Source organism: Callospermophilus lateralis, chromosome 12, assembly GCF_048772815.1.
Source record: "Callospermophilus lateralis isolate mCalLat2 chromosome 12, mCalLat2.hap1, whole genome shotgun sequence".
NCBI classification, from domain to species: Eukaryota; Metazoa; Chordata; class Mammalia; order Rodentia; family Sciuridae; genus Callospermophilus; species Callospermophilus lateralis.
Genome location: NC_135316.1, coordinates 106594221 through 106611693, shown reverse-complemented (window position 1 = coordinate 106611693; position 17473 = coordinate 106594221). Strand labels below are relative to the sequence as shown.

Genomic DNA, 17473 nt, shown 5'->3' with positions numbered 1-17473 from the left:
CAACGAAAGTGAAAATTCAAAGCAGAAGCAGGAAATGGGAAAACATATAAGAACATTGTGCCTCTGACAGGGCTCAAGTATCAAGAACACATAAGGATCCTCACAACTCAACAATGGAAACAGAAATTACCCAGTTAATACATGGTCAAAAGGTATGAAAACACACTTCTGCAAAGGTGGAAGGTAACTGGCCAGTAAGCACGTGGAAAAATGCTCCTGATCATTCACTAGGGAAGTACTATCCCAAACCACAGCTGGTTACTGCTCTGCCTCCACCAAGAAGACTTGGCAGTGAAGACAGACAGCAGGGTTCACAGGGACCTGGGAAAGTCAGAGCTCTCACAGCCGCCTGGCGGCCCTCCAAACACCAAGAGTTCCATTCAACCAACAGCTCCGCTCTCAGGTATGTACCCAAGAGAATTAAAAATACATGTTCTCACTAACACGGACATTCATAGCAGCGTTACTCATGGTAGAGAGAAAGTGGGAACAACCCAAAGATCGTATGAATGAAGAAACAGAAGGTGGTATATCTGTGAATTCATCAATAGAAAGGAATAAACTACTGATACAGGTAAATGAAACTTTTTCTCAGTTCACATCGTGAAAGAATCCAGTCATGAATGATCATGTGCTATATGATCCTCTTTATATGAAATGTCCAAAATAGCAAATCCACAGAGACAGAAAGTGGGTTGGGATCACCAGGGGCAGGGGGAGGGATGAATGGGAAATGATGCTAATGAGGTTTCTTTGAGGGTGGCCAGAGGCGAAAACATTTGAGAGTTAGGCAGGGCCGAGAGTTGCCTTACGTTGTGAAAGTACCAAAAACTACTGATTTTTTACTTTTACAAAATATAAACAACAACAAAAAAGGAAACAACAGCAAAATATAATGAGTACGGTAATGGGTAAATCTTTAGTTTTGAGATGAACAAACCTTGTAGGGTGGCAATGACTTTGAAAATAGAATACAGCATCCACAAGGACCTAGAGCAGAGAGTACTAGCTAACTTGTAGATGAGAGAGGGTCTAGTTTTGCTGAATGGTAGAGTCATTTGGAAAGATGGCGGTGCCTAGTCAGAATGCAGCAAGATGTCAGAAGATGCCAAGCGCCCTGGAGGTTCCTGCTGGGTTGGGTGTTGGCAGCCCAGGGCTTGCCAGGAGGAGGACCTTGAGAATACCCTGGCAGGTCAGTGTGGACCTTCTCTCTGAGAATTTCTTGCCAATGCTAACATCAGAAAATTTTATAGACATTAGGTTCTACGAATCCATGAGGATGGAATTAATTGAAAACCCAGTGGGACCAGTTTTTCAAAAGCAGTATTTGGCAGTATGTCAACAGATGAATGAAAGTGGCCCTTGAGATGACCCCTGGACACTGCCGCATCAGCCACTCTGGACAGTCACCAGGGAAACCCAGACTGCAGCACAGCATAGCCTCACTGAGACAAGGACTCTGGGAGCTGGAAACTCCAGAAGACCCACCAGTGTGGCAAAGTATTTTCCAGGTATCCGGGGGCGACAAGGGCAGAGGTGGTCCAGGGAGGAACTGAGCAGTGTCCTGGGAGCTAAGACACTGGCCCTTCTGTGTTGCAGTGGCTCAGACCTGGAGTGAGTTGAGAGCAGGTGGTGACGCACCCGTGATGTGTAGGTGCACCCTGAACGCATCCGCCTCCTTCAACGCGCTCCCAGCAAAACAAGCATTTGTCCACCGAGTGAATGAATCAATGTTCTCCTCAGTTTGAGCGCAGTCGCGGGGGCATCTGCTGTCTAACCAGCCACATGGGTCAGAGGCATCCCTCTGGAAGAAGTCAGATGGCTCTTCTCTGTCCCCCTCTGCAGAGCGAGCTCAGCGAAGCTCTGGAGCGTGTTTCCAGAGGCCTTCTTTCCTCCAAGCAGAGGAAGGAGGGTAGTTCTCCATACCTGCAAAATCAAGCCCGCCATGCGTTCTCGGCTCCTCTTTCCTTTCTTTCTTCCTCCCTTCCCTTCTACCTTCCTCTCGCTTCCCTCCCTCCTTCCTTCCTTTCTCAGTACTGGGGTTGAACCCAGGTCGGTGCATGCTAAACTAGAGCCCTACGCTGAGCTGCACCCCCAGTTCTGTGAGCTTATTTCTCAACAGCCTGATAACAGGATACAGTGTCCACATTTTGGCCCTCCACGGAGCACACTTTGGTGGAGAGTGCCCCAGTCTTAGTCATCATCTTACAGGATTGGGGAAAACAATGTTTGAACTTCTCTGAGAAACAATGAATAGTGAGAAAGAGGCTTCTAGCCTGCAAGAGAGAGAAACCCTTTGTGAGGACATTTCCCAGTTTTCAACGCCCAACGAAGACACACAATGGGGACAACTCCAGTCACCCAAGTGGAGGAAATCTATTTATTTTCACTGTATTGTTTCTTGCATTAGATCATGATACAAAGGAAGTGCTGTTGCAGCCACTTGGATTCAGATCTCCTGAGAGGCAGGGTGGGCCTAGCTTGCTGACCATGAACACCAACAATGAAACTGTATGTATTTTTCATGCATTACGACAGCATTAACCAGTAAAGCCATGACCTATGTAATGGTAAACAGCCACCAACTTAAATTTGGGGACATTTCACAGGATTACAAGCTAATCCTTATTTAATAAATTCAAAGAAAGGAGTGCTGGAAAATCTCTGTTGTGCTGCAGTTTCCTGGCTCTTTGTCAGAGATTGAAGCTATAAAGGGCTTCTGTAAACAGAGGGTTGTTTTTTTTTTTTTTTTTTTCAGGTGTACATTTATACTATTAAAGCTTGTCTGAATAAAGATTTTCTTGAGGAAATCTCTGCCAGAGTGTCTTTCCTGAGGATGAGCCCATGGGGAGATGAGAAGCGGTTGTTTTGCCAGGGGGAAAAATACTCCTGACGTTAGCCTTGATGAACTTCGACCTCATTGTCACAAAGTGCGGCCATCGCCCACAACTTGGAAAGAAGACATGGTGGAGACAATGTTTGTCACTAGGGAAAGATTACTCACCTCCTTCTCCAAGTAGCTGTCAATATGGCTCAGGGCATGGGCCCTGGGGATGCCCTCCTTTGATCAAAGGCCAGCCCGGTGCTCCAGCATCTGCTCCAGCAGGAGGGGTCAGAGGTGTCCCGCAGGAGGAAGCTGGGCTGCTCAGGTCTGCAGAGTGCCTTGGACCAGCAGCACGCTGGGTTCCCCCTCCTCTGACCCTCACTTCCTCAGTTGCTCTGTTTGATTGCAGCGTTGCTTTTTATTCCATTTTCGACCAGCGGCAGAGAATTCCGGTTTGGATCCTTCATCCTATTTTGCATGTCCTTCACTCCTCCCTACGCCCCAAAGTGCACCCCTTCTATCTTTGGAGAGTGGGATCAAACCATATGACGCGACTCCTTGGGACCTAGAGCTAAACCTGCCCTCCCTGTAGCACCCTCAGCGGGGGGGTTGGGAGGAATTGAAGCATGCTTTACAATTTCAAAGAAAGTGCTGGCTGAATCATATCTTTGATGACTTTAATTTTCCCCTTCTGTCTCCAGTGGAATCTTAATTTCCTTTATGTAGAGGAAAGAACGTTGGCTCTCTTCACCAAAATGCTACAAAGCTGCGGGTGAAGGGCAGGGGAGAGCCTCACGGGCAGATGCTGATGTGAAGATTTTATTTTATAGTCGCCTGCTTCCAGTGTTCGTGACTTCATGCCCATCAGCCAAGTGGGCTCCGTATACAAACCCTGTTCTGACCCTGTAGGAGACATCTTGGCCCCTCTAGTCCTCAAAGCATGTGGCTTTCTTGTTGTCCTTCCTTTAGCTTCCAGTGTGCCGTGTACCTAGTGTGGCACTGGATTCCATGCTGAGCAAAATTAAATTCAATCAAAATAAATAGGTGAGCACGGGCTCCTGGATACCTGTGGCTCCTGTCTAATCTAACCATCTCTATGTCAATGGTCAGCTCTTCTCATGTCAGTCACTTGTGAAGGATGAATACAAGTTGACTATCACAATAGCTTCACCAACGTCAAGGTCAACTGAACATCATCCTAAAAAGAAGAAGAGACACTCTTCCCCATGGTTTTCCATTTTGACCAAAATGGATGTATCCCTACAGACCCAAATGACACTTTCAGTGAGTCAGATATCACAGGATCATTCCCTCAACTCTGGGAGACGCTTTCCCCTGTGGATGTTGGGGGCAAGAAGAAATTCCTGCTGCTCTCCGAGTCCCCCGTTCCAGCAGGTATGAGAGCTTCCTTACAACCCTAGAGGGACGTCTCTGACTTTGTAACTTCAAAAGCCTTATTGAGGCGGGAGAACCTTCCTGACTCATACTGCTTTGCCCAGTTCAAAGCCCTGTTCCCATGGTCAGTGCTTGCCACCAGGTCCAGGAAGGCAAAGGAAAGGTGTGACCTTGTGTGGACGACTGAGGCCACCCAGGGCCTGTGCTCCTCAAGAGACAACTCAGGGAAAGTACCGGGAGGCACGAACCCAGGTTCAGCACTCTGCTTGACTTTGTCAGGACAGAAGTGGCCTTCCTGGGCACAGCAGCTCCCAGGAAAGGCTTGGTAGTAGCTACAAACTTTTCTCACTGTAGTTTTTGATAGTTTAGGGAGCCTGGCTGACAGAGTCCAATATGGGCTCAACCTGAACGTACATCTCCCTGCAACTTCCCAGCTGTGAGACTTGGGGTGAATTACTTAAACATGCGAGCCTCAATTCTGGATTCCTAAACCGGGGGACAGGGGACTTAGATATTGGCATATTTAACTCAGGGTATATATTAGGATTAACTGAGGGAGTATATTGAAAGCAAGTTCTGTAGAGCCAGCCTTCAATCACTGTCATCTGATTTTAGTTTGGATTGAATTATTGGGACAACACGGGGAAGTCATGCCCTATGAAGAAAGGGCTGTATCCACTCGGGCCAAATCTTACCACACCATCACCAAAGCAAAGCAAAAACCACAGTAGTGTCTCTGAGATATTTAATGTGGTGGGACCGTGGCTTCACGATTCGCCTAGGTCCTTCTGATTTTATTGGGTTGTTTGGACGCAGTCTGAACTCCTCCTGTGGGTGCACCTCTCGCTGTCCATGAGATTCCTGGGAGCCACCACGGATTCTGATCCTGGCTGCTCTGTCAGTGGTTCACTTAGCCATTATTTAAAGCAAATTTCCAATGTAATAAAGCCTCCCCTTTTGTAAACATAAATCATATTTAATAAGCCTGGGAACATGTGTTTGCCAAATCTGAAGCAAGACAGCCTTGATGACTTCAGTCCGTTCTCAGCACTTGATTACAATTTGATTTCCTTCGGCATCAAAAGACAAACTATTTTAGTGAACAATGTTCTTCCTCTAGCAAGAGTGAGATCCAGTTACTTGGCAGAAGACCTGACCATTTGCCAGACGTTTTGTCCAAGCTCTTAGCAAGAGATGCAGCACTGCATTTGAGGTGCAGCTCCCTGGGGCACACTGTGGGGTGGGGTGGCTCATTGCCATTCTCCATGCTCTGCTCAGACAGGTCCTCGCTGTGCATCCACATTCTGGAGTGAAAGCTGCGCCTTTCATCTGGCCCTTGACCGGACCTTTGTTGGTATATGTTAAAATATTGTATTCTATTCAAGATGCTGCTTCTTTTCCCCTTAGAGTGTTTTCTTAGAGTGTCTTAATGGTTATAGCTACCTTGGTGGCTTTGATCCCTGCAACTACTATTTTTTTCCTTAAGGACCACCCTAACCTCTCCCATTGCCCTTTATCCTCTGACCAGCTGCTCTCTCAAGAATGCTTTCCTCCCCCACGTTAACTTCTTCCCTGGTTGAGGTTGCAGTCGGTTCATATCCTTTCTTCATTACATGGGAAGGACTTTTAGAACCACTGGTCATTTCCAGCTGACTGACTGGCTCACCCCCTGCTCTCAGGAGGGCTGTCTGTGGGCGGGGGCGGGGGAGGATTGACTACTCAGGCTGCACCCAGTCCTTCCACGTGGACCAGTACTATTCCGGGAGCGAGAGCCCGGTGACACCCTGGAATTGTGAAGCAGGCTCCCTGCTAACAGGGGAGGTTCATGAGCATGTCTACAAGCCTGCAGGAGCACACATGTCCCCAACCAGGAGGCTGCTTTCCAGCTCTGGCGGATCCTTGGCCACTGAACACCTCACACCTGGCGCTGATGCCTGGCTTCCTAGAATCTCCAACCACACTGCCCTGTGAGAGCCCACCTATGCTCTAGTCTCCTCTACCCTGTCATGAAAATGCACCTCCTTTTATTCCCATCAATGCTGTTTTGCTCCTGCATCACCTAATCTGATATGTGCCTTGAGTCTAGGTCTTAGGTCCTAATGTATTAATAGTTTCCACATCTTGTGCCTTATTTGCATTTTCTGGGACCGATCACAAATGATATGTTTAGAACCACAAATGTCAGCTTAATTTGGTAGATTTGAACACCCAGTCAGAACCTTGGGAGTAAACTAAAGCATTTTCAGGTAAATGAAATTTTGGCATTTAATTTAAAAAATCATACAAGCACATATCAGAGCTGATTTAATTGTTAACTAATAATGGCAGAGAATTAAAATTAGCTGAGGTGAATGCATGAAACATCAGAACTGTTTATATTTGGATATCTTGATGGAAGTCAGGACAGCACTTCTTTTCATACTTAAAACTTTAGTCATGTCAATGTCACTACTATAATCCATTAAGAGCTTGGCTTGGGTGAATTTTATAATTTTTATATGTAATAGTGGAAGATCAATTTTGGCTAATACTGTGAATTTGATAGGGAGAGCAAGGAACTATTTATTAATAGTTGTTCATCATTGTCTTTATTCTGACACAGTTGGGTACATCACTGATGATATTTTTGAGCATTTCTTAAATAGGGGTAATTTGACAACAGAAGATTTCATTCCCAACCTCAAATTCTTTCTAATCTAGCAATGAATTTTAAAGTGCATATAGAAAGGACCTTTGTGTTACAAACAGTCCAGTGAATAAAATAGACACAATTTCTAAGAAATGTAGGGATCCTTTAATCATGCAGGAAATGAGAAAAGATCTCTGTAAAGTTATATTCTTTTCCAACATTTCTGCATGTTCATTAGAGGAAATTTGGAAAATACTGAATAGTTTATGGAACAACATGTGAAATAGTCAGAGCCCCACCCTCCAGCGATGTGATTAATTCATTCCATTCCAATGGCAATGTACTGAATACTTGCATATGGGGTATGGGAGAGCACTAAATATGGAATTGAGATGATTTTACGTAGGATGCCACCATGTTTTTTTCACTTAGCATTGAATTATGAACTATCTCAGCAACACATGTCTCATATTGGTGTCCGCACTGTCCATTAACCTTATCAAACTGGGAAATGGGGAAAGCCAAGAGCAACTCATATACAATGCTGGAAACCACCAGGTGTAGTTAAAGCTTTCCTTGTTTAAGAAAGAACTAAATGCAAACACACAGTCGTGATATTAAAATGGAAAGGGATCTTTGATGGGGTCTATAAAAATTCCTGGGCAGACAGCATATTGGAACATCATCTGAGGGTACAAGAGACAGTATCTCAGCATTATTAACCAGACCCATGCAAATGCTTTCAAGATTCTGAAATTCTTTATAACAATAATATTGTTTACAGCTGTTGTTTCTGAACATTTTTTTTTTCACAAAAAGAATCTTATTTTTCAAATAAGAAATCCCAACACAGAAAATTTAATACTGGGCAGGCCTGGGGGTTGGCTGACCCCGAGTGGCCAACACAAAGCTCAGCTCTGGTGTCAGGTTGGTGGCTGCACCTGGGAGCTCAGTCTTGCACTTTCCTCCTCCAGAAAATTAGAAATTACCAACCTCCCTGTTTCTTTCCACCTTGAGCTGCAGATCCTCAGCTTAGTGTCCACAGCTCCTGGGTGGGCAGTAGGCATTTCTAGGGATGACCCAACTCAGGGTTTCAACTGTACACTTAGAAATGCTCCTTCCAGGTTCCCTCCAAACTTAGAAAGCAGGAGGGGTGGAGTAGAATTCTCTTTGCTGATCAATTACAAGCAGATTGGGATTTGCTTCCCTCGAGGTCCTGCCTAGGGAAAAGTGTGAAAAACAAATATAAACAAAGGATATGTTGGGACCCAGCTTTCTTTCTTTCTTTTTTTTTTTTTTTAGAGAGAGTGAGAGTGAGAGAGAGAGAGAGAGAGAGAGAGAGAGAGAAGAGAGAATTTTTTTAGTATTTATTCTTTAGATTTCGGCAGACACAACATCTTTGTTTGTATGTGGTGCTGAGGATCCAACCCGGGCCGCAAGCATGCCAGGCGAGCGCACTACCGCTTGAGCCACATCCCCAGCCCAGGACCCGGTTTCTGACAAGGGCTTTACCTGCCTCAGACATGTAACCTCTGCAGTTGATCCATTATTAGCCCTGTTTCTTTGACAAGAAGACTGAGGTTTGGTGAAGTTAAATTCTGAAAGGGGCACAACAGGAGGTATTGGGAGGCAACGTCAGCACCCAGTGCTGGCTCAATCTGTGGCGAGCTTTTCCCACTTCACAAAACATTGACACCACACCTAAGTCACTTTAGGGATGTTTCCCGTGTGGCTCTGATTTCCTACTGTATATTTGTTTTGCAAATAAAAAAAAATCACAATACAAAAATTGGACTTAGAACAAAGTCAAAACTCTGGTATGTGCAGAATCCTAAAAAGAAATACAACACTGTGTTAAATGTATAGGCCTGGATGGTGGGACAGAAGTGATTTACTTTGGGTCCTTTTGTGTGTGTGTGAGAGACAGAATATGTGCATATGTATTTATCAAATAGCTACTAACTAATTAATAATGGGAAAAATTAAAAATTAGTTTATTTATTTGTCTAAACACATAGAGAAAGAAATACACATAATTGTTGAAGATGTACAATTAATTTATTATTTCTGTTATATTTTTTTAAAATTTTTCAAACTTTCCATAAAGTGAAAATATTATTTACATAAAGGAGGATAATGAATATTATATAAAATGTAAAAAAAATTAAGAACTTCTTATTATTCCTTCCATTCCCTACCTAGAGATCAGAATTGAGTTCCATCAAATCAGAAAATATTCTTAGCCAGCATTTACAGGATTCCTTTATCCCAGAGGTGGGATTAGACTGCATTTCAACAATAGGAAAGGTCACCATTTTGAGAATTTTCTGCGTTCCAGGCACTGTGTCAGGACTTCATGAGTATAGTCCCGTTTAATATCCAGCAATTTCATTTCACACATGAGGAAACCGAGGCCAAGGGACTTAGTGTCTTCACCAGGTTAGCAGAGTCAGTAGATGGCAAAGGCTGTCTGTGAGCTCAGCTTACTTGGCCTTACCCTGCCCCAACCACAGAGCCACCTGTCGTCAACAGTTAAGTGCAATACATGGATCATATGTAGATGCTTGAAGAAAACAACCCAAAGTAGACCTGCTTGTGAGCCATTTCATACCCTCCAGAAACTGCACATTTTGAGATCATAAAAGTATGTGTCCTGGGCTCCACACAGAAGACAAGGATGTTGGCAAAACCAGCATCCCTCTATTTACAAGAAGGACATTCCTGGTGATGCCAGCAGCGGGGAGAGTTCTAGCATGTTCTGCAGCAGCTCCCACAGGTCATTTCCTCCAGGGAGAAACTGTGTTGGTAAGAACAAAAGGAGAAAAGGAGTAAGATTGTACCTTCTTGTTACACATGGGTGCATGTATATATAAATATTTTTTATGAGCGAACTGAGGGTGACCAAGGGAGGGGATCATTGATTGAATCACCAGCATCACTTCCTTAAGCACCCTGATAACGATTTAGCAAAGGAAAAGGGAACAACAATAGTGTCACAGTGTTCTTTTCCATGGGAAGAAACACTAACTACCAAAGACCTAGTCAACTTGAATGTGAGAACCTCTTATTTTTTATAAATCTTGACGGTGGGAAGAATTTGTAGTATCACGTGGTTAGACATGAATAGAAAGTGAAAGATTTGTGGGCACTCCAGCCTTGAACACAAGCACATTCCAGCATGTACTTCTCTCCAGCAGGAAGTTCCAGATTCTGGGGCTGCCTGCAGCAGGGTGGTCGGCACTCACTCACTCATCCAACCAGCGGCTCCCAGACCACCTCCTACACGCTGGTTACAGCGCACAATACAGTCATGAATAAGTTACAGCTTCCACCCGCAAGGAGTCTGAGTTCCAGAGAATGAGGTCAAGAACAAACAAGCCAGTGGAAATGCAAGTTCAGGTGGGAATAAACGCTATGAAATAAAGTGAGCAGGAGAGGAAGGAGGAGATGGTGGAAGTGCTGGGATATGGTGCACTACCTGGGAAAATGTGGTCAGGGAAGCTCTGTCCACAGAGGTGATGCTTGAGCATGACTATCAGGAAATGAAGTCTGCAAAGGGGTCGGGAAGATGGGTCCAGGATGAGGACCAGGGGACTCATGCTGTGACAACAAGCTCCAGAAGGCAGTCATTGCCCAGTGGTTCTCATATTGGGGGCAGGTTCTGCCATCCAGGGGATGCTTAGCAACATCTAGAGCCCATGTTGATTATCATGGGGTGGGGGGTTTGCGTTTCTGTGACCCATAGAGGGTAGAGGCCACAGGTGCTGCACAGGAGAGCCCCACAGAAGGGAGCATCCAGGTCACAGTCACCAACACCAGCCTCTGAAAAGCCCTGTTCTCAACTCCCTCTCCCTTCTTGCACATTGCTCTGTCTCTCCCGTGACTACCGAGCCCATGATTGAGAAGAGAACTTAAGACACAAAAATAAGCTTTTGCCCCAGATTGTATACATGCTGTCATAAGGGAGGGACAGGTAACTTATAAAAGGAGCATGCAATAAAAAGTCTAAAGCGGATTCATCACTACCTTTATAGCGCCTTAAGCTGCTGTGTTAGGCAGTGTAAATCCAGCACAAGTTCCTGACTCCTTTGAACCCTAAGTCGACTCTCCCAAACTAGCTGCACAGCTTTGCTTTCTCTCCTTTGAAGTAACACAAAGACTTCATTTCTACTTTGCAAAAATTTGTCAGTAAATAGTACAGTTATAATAAAAGGGTTGATAACAACCCAGAGAGAGGAAAATCAGCAAGATGAAGGATGAGGAAAAAGATGCAGCCTACCAAGCTTGGAAATGAAAAGAGGCATGTAGTGTGAAGAGGTAGAGCAGAGCTAGAATGTTCTAGAAGACAGGCACTGGCTGAGCACAGAGCTATGGTCTGTCCTGGCAAGATTATGTCGGACAAGAACCAAATAAATGCTGCACAAAAGCTAAAAGCAGGAGCAGGAAAGAAATTCAGAGATTAAAAATTTTGAGTGTTCCTTATACAGAGTTTGGAATGCCTGTCAAATGAAATGCACTCAATTCTGTTGTAAAAGATGTCTAGGATTTGGTGGGATCATGTTTTCTGAGAAACCAGAAAGTGATTGTATTTTAGGAAAATTATAAAAGATCCATGCAAACCCAGGGTACTGGCATGTTCCTAAGCCTCCCTTAGTTTTTTTTCTGTTAAGCCATTTTAGACATAGTGACTGTGTCTAACTATGTCTAGTATTTACAATCAGTCAGCTGTATTTTTCTTCAGGATCAAGAAGAAGCATGCAAACATGGGATTTTGTTTTAGTAGAACTGGTCTCACAATTTCTTCATTCAATGGTATGCCTCTGATTGCTACTGACCTTTCTCCTCCCTGCCCCCAGCTATTCTCTTTCTCCTATGTGAAGGAAGTGGAGAGTGCGGAGAAAAATCCTGAAGGGAAATTACCCCACCAGCAATAATAGTAGGGAGAAACCTGCAGGCATAGAAAACTTGTCAAGAAGCTACACCCACTTAAATTAGGTAAAATAGAGTATATTGGTCCATATACATGTGCAAATAACTGTGTCTGATATACATATATAGAACCTTCTCTATGAGATTTTTAATGGGCTTAAAAGTTGGATACATGATATTTGTGCAAATGCTATGCACATATCAATCATAATTCCCACTAAATATGTATATAATCTTTAAAGACCTTTAAAAATAAAGTGATGTCCTACCAAAATGAGACCTCCCAGTGACAAAATGGATGATTTCAAGCCCAGCCTTATTCCCATGTGAAATAGTATTATGTATTTATGACTGCATCTGTCTAGTTTCACAGTTCATTAACAAGACAGTCCAAGAAGAGATTGCACTCTTATTGCTTATTGCACTTATTATCTAGGCCACTGCAGTAGACACACACATCCCACCAAAAATAGCCCCCAGTTTGGATACTTTCAAAACTGGTCATCCATCTTACCCGCTGATAAATGTCTCTGCACATCACTGGGTCAATTTACATTGTCTAGAGTCAGGGAGAGCAGGGAGCACATAGTCACATGGGACGGTGCTGTCAGCTCAGCATGGGAGTAGGCTGGGGAGCACAGACCTGGCAATGACCCTGTACACGGTCAGAGGACACAGGCTAGAGAGCCCAGAAAGGCCTGACATCTTGAGTTTACTTCTGGCCAGTAATGGCTGGGAAAATAAAAGTTGATAAGGATCTAGTCTAGAGCCTAACAGAGAGATGAATTTCGCTTCTGTTGGAATACGTGAAGGTTTGTTGTTTTGTTTTGTTTTTCTATGGGAAGGGATGCCTGGGACATGAACTTACCACATAAGCGTGAGCACATGTTAATCATGTCGTCTGCCTTGGCTTGTGCAGGCTGTTCTGGGTCGCTGGGAATCCCTGGGAAGGTTAAAGGAAGTGGCCTCCTGGGCGTAGCTTCAAAGGCTGGGGTGGACAGTGAGCAGCATTTCTTTTCCCATCAGTGTCTAAATTTGTCTCTATTGTTTCTTTTTTTTTTTTCCTCCCTTGCACTAAAATGGGACTTGGGCCCAGTGAGGGACAACAATATCTTGACAGAGAACTCTGTGCATTGAAGACAGGGTCATCTACATTGTCTGAACTCCATGTGCAACAGAGATTACACTCAGGGAAACAAAAGAACTACGCAACAGAAAGGTCCACGGCCAGTAAACAAGAAAAACGTGACCTGCAGTACCAGGCAGCTTCCTGCAGCACTGGAGTCAGTGACAAATAATTGTTCTATTCCCACCCCACCCCCATCTCTATCCCATCCCCATGAGAAAGAGAATCCAGAGAGCTAGGTTTTCCTGAGGCTCAGATGATCCTGGGAGCAGGTTAAAGACTGAAAGAAGCTGCGCAAACAGAAATCCAATCAACACCACCTCATTGCACCAAAGGCTACCCCAGTGTCCTGCAAGTAGTAACACAACCTACAGTAGCTCTGTTATGGCCAGGAGACGTCTGACTCCACCTAGAAAACTCTGCAGTCCAGCCTTTTCATATAGATTGGATATTATACTTACTAAAGCACTGTCTCGGGATTCAGTGACCCGTTTCATGCATTTACTGTTGCCTAACACGGCAAATAACTTTTCTTTCATCCAACAGACAGTCCTCTATTCCAGGAGCTTCATTTGGCAGTGGACTTCCATTCTAGTGCCCGATTTCCCTGTGCCTTTGCAAATATGAGCGTTTATGACTTGAACGATCCCATGCCTAAAAATGACAACTGTGCACTGTGGATATATTACAGAGATTTGTAGCAAAAAAATACGTCCTCCATTGAGACTTCTGGTGACAATTAACACTATGTAAAGAATGGAGATACCCACAGCCTTCTAAATTGGGTCAAGCCTCCTGGTATTTTAGGATTGCCATATATCTTAATAACTATTTATTTATTGGCATTTAGAGCATTTTGGGATTAAAACGAGGGAGCACAAAACTAAGGGTGACTCAGACAACCCAACCCTCCAATATCTGGAGGGACGCCACCAGCATTAACCACCCCGCCCCCGTCCCGTGTTTGCTGATGCTGTCATTCCTGAAAGCAAGTTATGCACTACAGACTGCTCCTGAAGAGATGATGGAAATTGACAGAGGCAAGGAAGATGTCCATACTCTTCCCTGAAGATGGATTTCATGAAATTTTTACTGTTGTGTTTGCTACTATCCAATTCCTTTCATTTATCTTGAATAGAATTCATGAACTCAGACAATGAGGTTGACGTCCAACATATGTGAGAATCAGAGAAAGGAGGGAACGTCTGACAGGAGGTGGTAATCAGGGAGGAAGCAATTTCTACCAAAATGGGCTTTCTCAGACTGGTATGGAAGCTCATTTCAAAAATCCCATATCAGCCAGGAGTGGTGGCTCACACCTATGATCTCAGAGACTCAGGAGGCTGAGGCAGGAGGGTCACCAATTTAAGGCCAGCAACTCAGGGAGGTCCTAAGCAACTTAGTGAGACCCTGTCTCAAAATAAAAAGGAGCTGGGGATATGGCTCCGTGGTTAAGCACCCTTGAGTTATATCCCCAGTACTAAAGAAAGAAATGTGTGCAGATGTGCAGACAAGCACAAGTTGATGAAGCAAAGTGAAGCAGAGGACTTGCTTCAAAAATGCATTGAGGCACCTACCAGAACCATTGATGTTGAAAGCCAGGAGACAATATCAGAAAACAAACTTTACGTGTATTCTGAAATCAGAAATAAGTGGTTTAGGTGGAACTAGGAGTTAGGGAAAAGGCTCCTCACATTTCTGATGGATTTGTTTTTCCTTCTACATCAACTTCATTCCAAGCCTGGGTGAAATACAGACGTACGCAGCAATGAGAAATAGAACACTAAAATTTAAGAGAATATGCATCCATGTTGACCTGATCTTAGGGGAAGAAAATGACCTAGAGTAAAACCAATGGGAAAAAATGGTAAAAGAAAAGGAATTGTCCATACTTACCAGACATTATAAATAATCTACACAAACCAAGCAACACAGCCCCTCTAACAAAGACACCAGGCGAGTCTCTGATGGAATCCCACGGGACTGCAGAGGAAATCGTGGCAGTGGAAGAGGGCACAACTGCTCAGGATGACAGATTTATGGAGGACAAGGAGGATTAGCCCCAGCAGTTGGCTTCTGAATGCATGCCTTAAACTCCACGGCATCCATGTGTAGACGGTAAAGAAATGCAAGTATCTGTAAAGTTTATAAAAAGTAAGCAGGAAACTATAACAAGATAGCAGGTTAGTATGTAGAGAGTCTGGTTCTGTGGTCTTCACCTCTGACTACTTACCAGAGTCACCCGAGGAGCTGAAGAGTGCCGATGTGGGCACCCCAACCCAGAGCAATCAAAGCCGAGTCACAGTGGGGAGGGTCTGTTATCAGCATGCTTGTTAAAAGCACCCGGGTGACTCTTCTGTGCAGCCAAGCATGCAAATAACTGAGACAGGTCAAGTGAAATATACGCCATCACTATAATTAAAAAATAAAAGAATAACAGGCATCAGTAAACCATTCATGGAAATTTTCAGATGGATAATGACAAATAATTACACTTGTAAACAGAAACTGTTTCAAAGGACTGAATAGTATGTAGTTCTTATCAAGTTAACAAAAAGTTTTTTTTTAATTTTTTTATAATGATAAAATGCCCTGGGTTAACTTACTTAAGTAAAAGAAGTGAATTAGGTCCATAATTTGTTATATTTATCTTATACCTTTTTAATGAATATGTACTGAAATTGATTCTACTTCTCAAAATCTATCTAAGGAAATAGAGATGGGTACAAAAACTGAGGCACAAGCATGTCTGGAATAGAGAAGTTCTTGGCATGAAGCATTATTAATGCCGAACACCAGGAGAGCAGACCGATAGGTTCTGGGTACCCCGCCCAGTGGGTATCATGCTGGACAGACATTCCCTGCCGTCCTCATGATGGGAAGAAGAAATACACCATGAGCAACGGTAAAACCACACACTGGGCTCCAGCTCTGTCAAACCACAATTAAAAGATTGGGAGGAAATAAGCACAACATGACGATAGCCATCCCAATGTGAACTTTTTTCTCATGACCTCTGTAAATCAGTGAACTTGGAAGTGAGCACCCAGACCCACTGCATGACTACTACTCTGGGATGGTGCAGAAGTCACTGCAGCCCTGACTGGATCATCCTGCTGAGTGTCCCAGAGGTGCCACCTAGTTCTGAAATGTGTAGAATGATCTCATACCCACAGTGCAGGTGGACAGGTGAGATTCACCGTGCCAAGGCCCCTGCTGGAGACTCTGCCTGCTGAGCTTTGGGCTTATCAGCCTCTTGCGTCTTTATTGGGGTCATGTTGGTACTGAAGGATAACTCACCCCAGGCAGGCATGTTCAAAAGTCCACAAGTAGAATCCACAAGATTGAATCACGTCTCCAAACACCTTTTAGAATATTGATGCAAGTTATAAATGTAAAACAATTAGCATATGTGAATTAGCACTGTGTTCTCTACTGCTTACTAACTCCCCTTGTCTGTGAAAATGTACACTTATAATTAGGGAGGTTCCACTGTGCGCCAGGTCTCTGCAAGCATGTCGCCCTGGGCAAGACCTTGGTGAGCGTGCAGATCCGCAGCAGGGCAGGAGCTCTGCACGTTGAGTCTCCAAGGGTTCCTTTCCCACTTTGAAGTCTGCAACTCCCAGTCAAGCCCAAACACAAACAAGAAAAGGAAAAGGGAGTTTTTCTGAGCTGAAGAGACATAAAGAAATAGGATGGATATATACGTTATATGCATTTACAGTGTAAAGCGCACAGCTATATAAATAAAAATGCATCTACTCGGTATTTTTTGCTGAAACTTATCATTTAAAGAATCTTTCCTCCCGAAGCTGCCATTTCCTGCCTGAGCCTGTTCAGCCAGTAATAACAGCCAACCAAGATTAACCAGAGGTCGCTGAACACAATTCTGTAGATGGGATCCAGATAAAATGACTCTCACGGTGGGAACAAAATCCTCCCTCTTCAACAGGAAGCCAGAGCAAAGGAAGCGCAGCGCACAAGGCAGACCAAACCTCTGTGTTCTTTGTTTCTTCCCACGTTGGAAGCGTCACAAGAAGAGGCAGCCCACCGTCGTCAGAATGAGGAGCCTGGAGAGCAGAGTGCTGCCCCGGAGATCTTGTCACTTACAGGAACACTTCCGTGGGCGGGTTGCTTTTTTGGAACCTGCACTCGTTTGTACAGATGACTGTGAAGACGACGAAGGCTCTCCCTATCCCCCGCCCCCCGCACTTCACCCCTTGCCTAAGAGGCTGAGAAGGAACAAGGAGGCGTGTGGGAAGGTCTTGGTGGGCAGCTGATGTGAGGCCCTGGCCACACAGCATGGTCATGAGGTAGGACAGGCAAAGCAGCCATTCCCTCTGATGGGCCGTGCTCTTGGTATTTCAGTAACTTCACAGACAGGAGGGCAACGTCTACTGAGAATGGTGGGCTTGGAGTGTTTGGTCACTGGGAAGTTCACATCATGCCACCCAGCTGTGGAATGCGGAGAACCACAGTAGTGGAAATACCTACAGGCAGCAAGGAAGCTAGCTCTCTGGTTACAGATCTTGTGCATTTGGCTTGTAAGTGGTTTCTCAAGCAAAAAATC

The 17473-nt window shown here is 44.4% G+C and overlaps 1 long non-coding RNA gene across 1 annotated transcript; it reads right to left on the bottom strand.

Moving 5' to 3' along the window:
- Positions 1-13144: 13144 nt before the first annotated feature.
- LOC143411349 (uncharacterized) lies at positions 13145-16971 on the bottom strand. The gene is made up of 4 exons (XR_013092860.2): positions 16899-16971; positions 16204-16268; positions 15137-15315; positions 13145-15039 (listed from the first exon to the last, which is right to left on the bottom strand). It is a non-coding gene; the product is annotated as an uncharacterized LOC143411349 (long non-coding RNA).
- Positions 16972-17473: the final 502 nt, after the last annotated feature.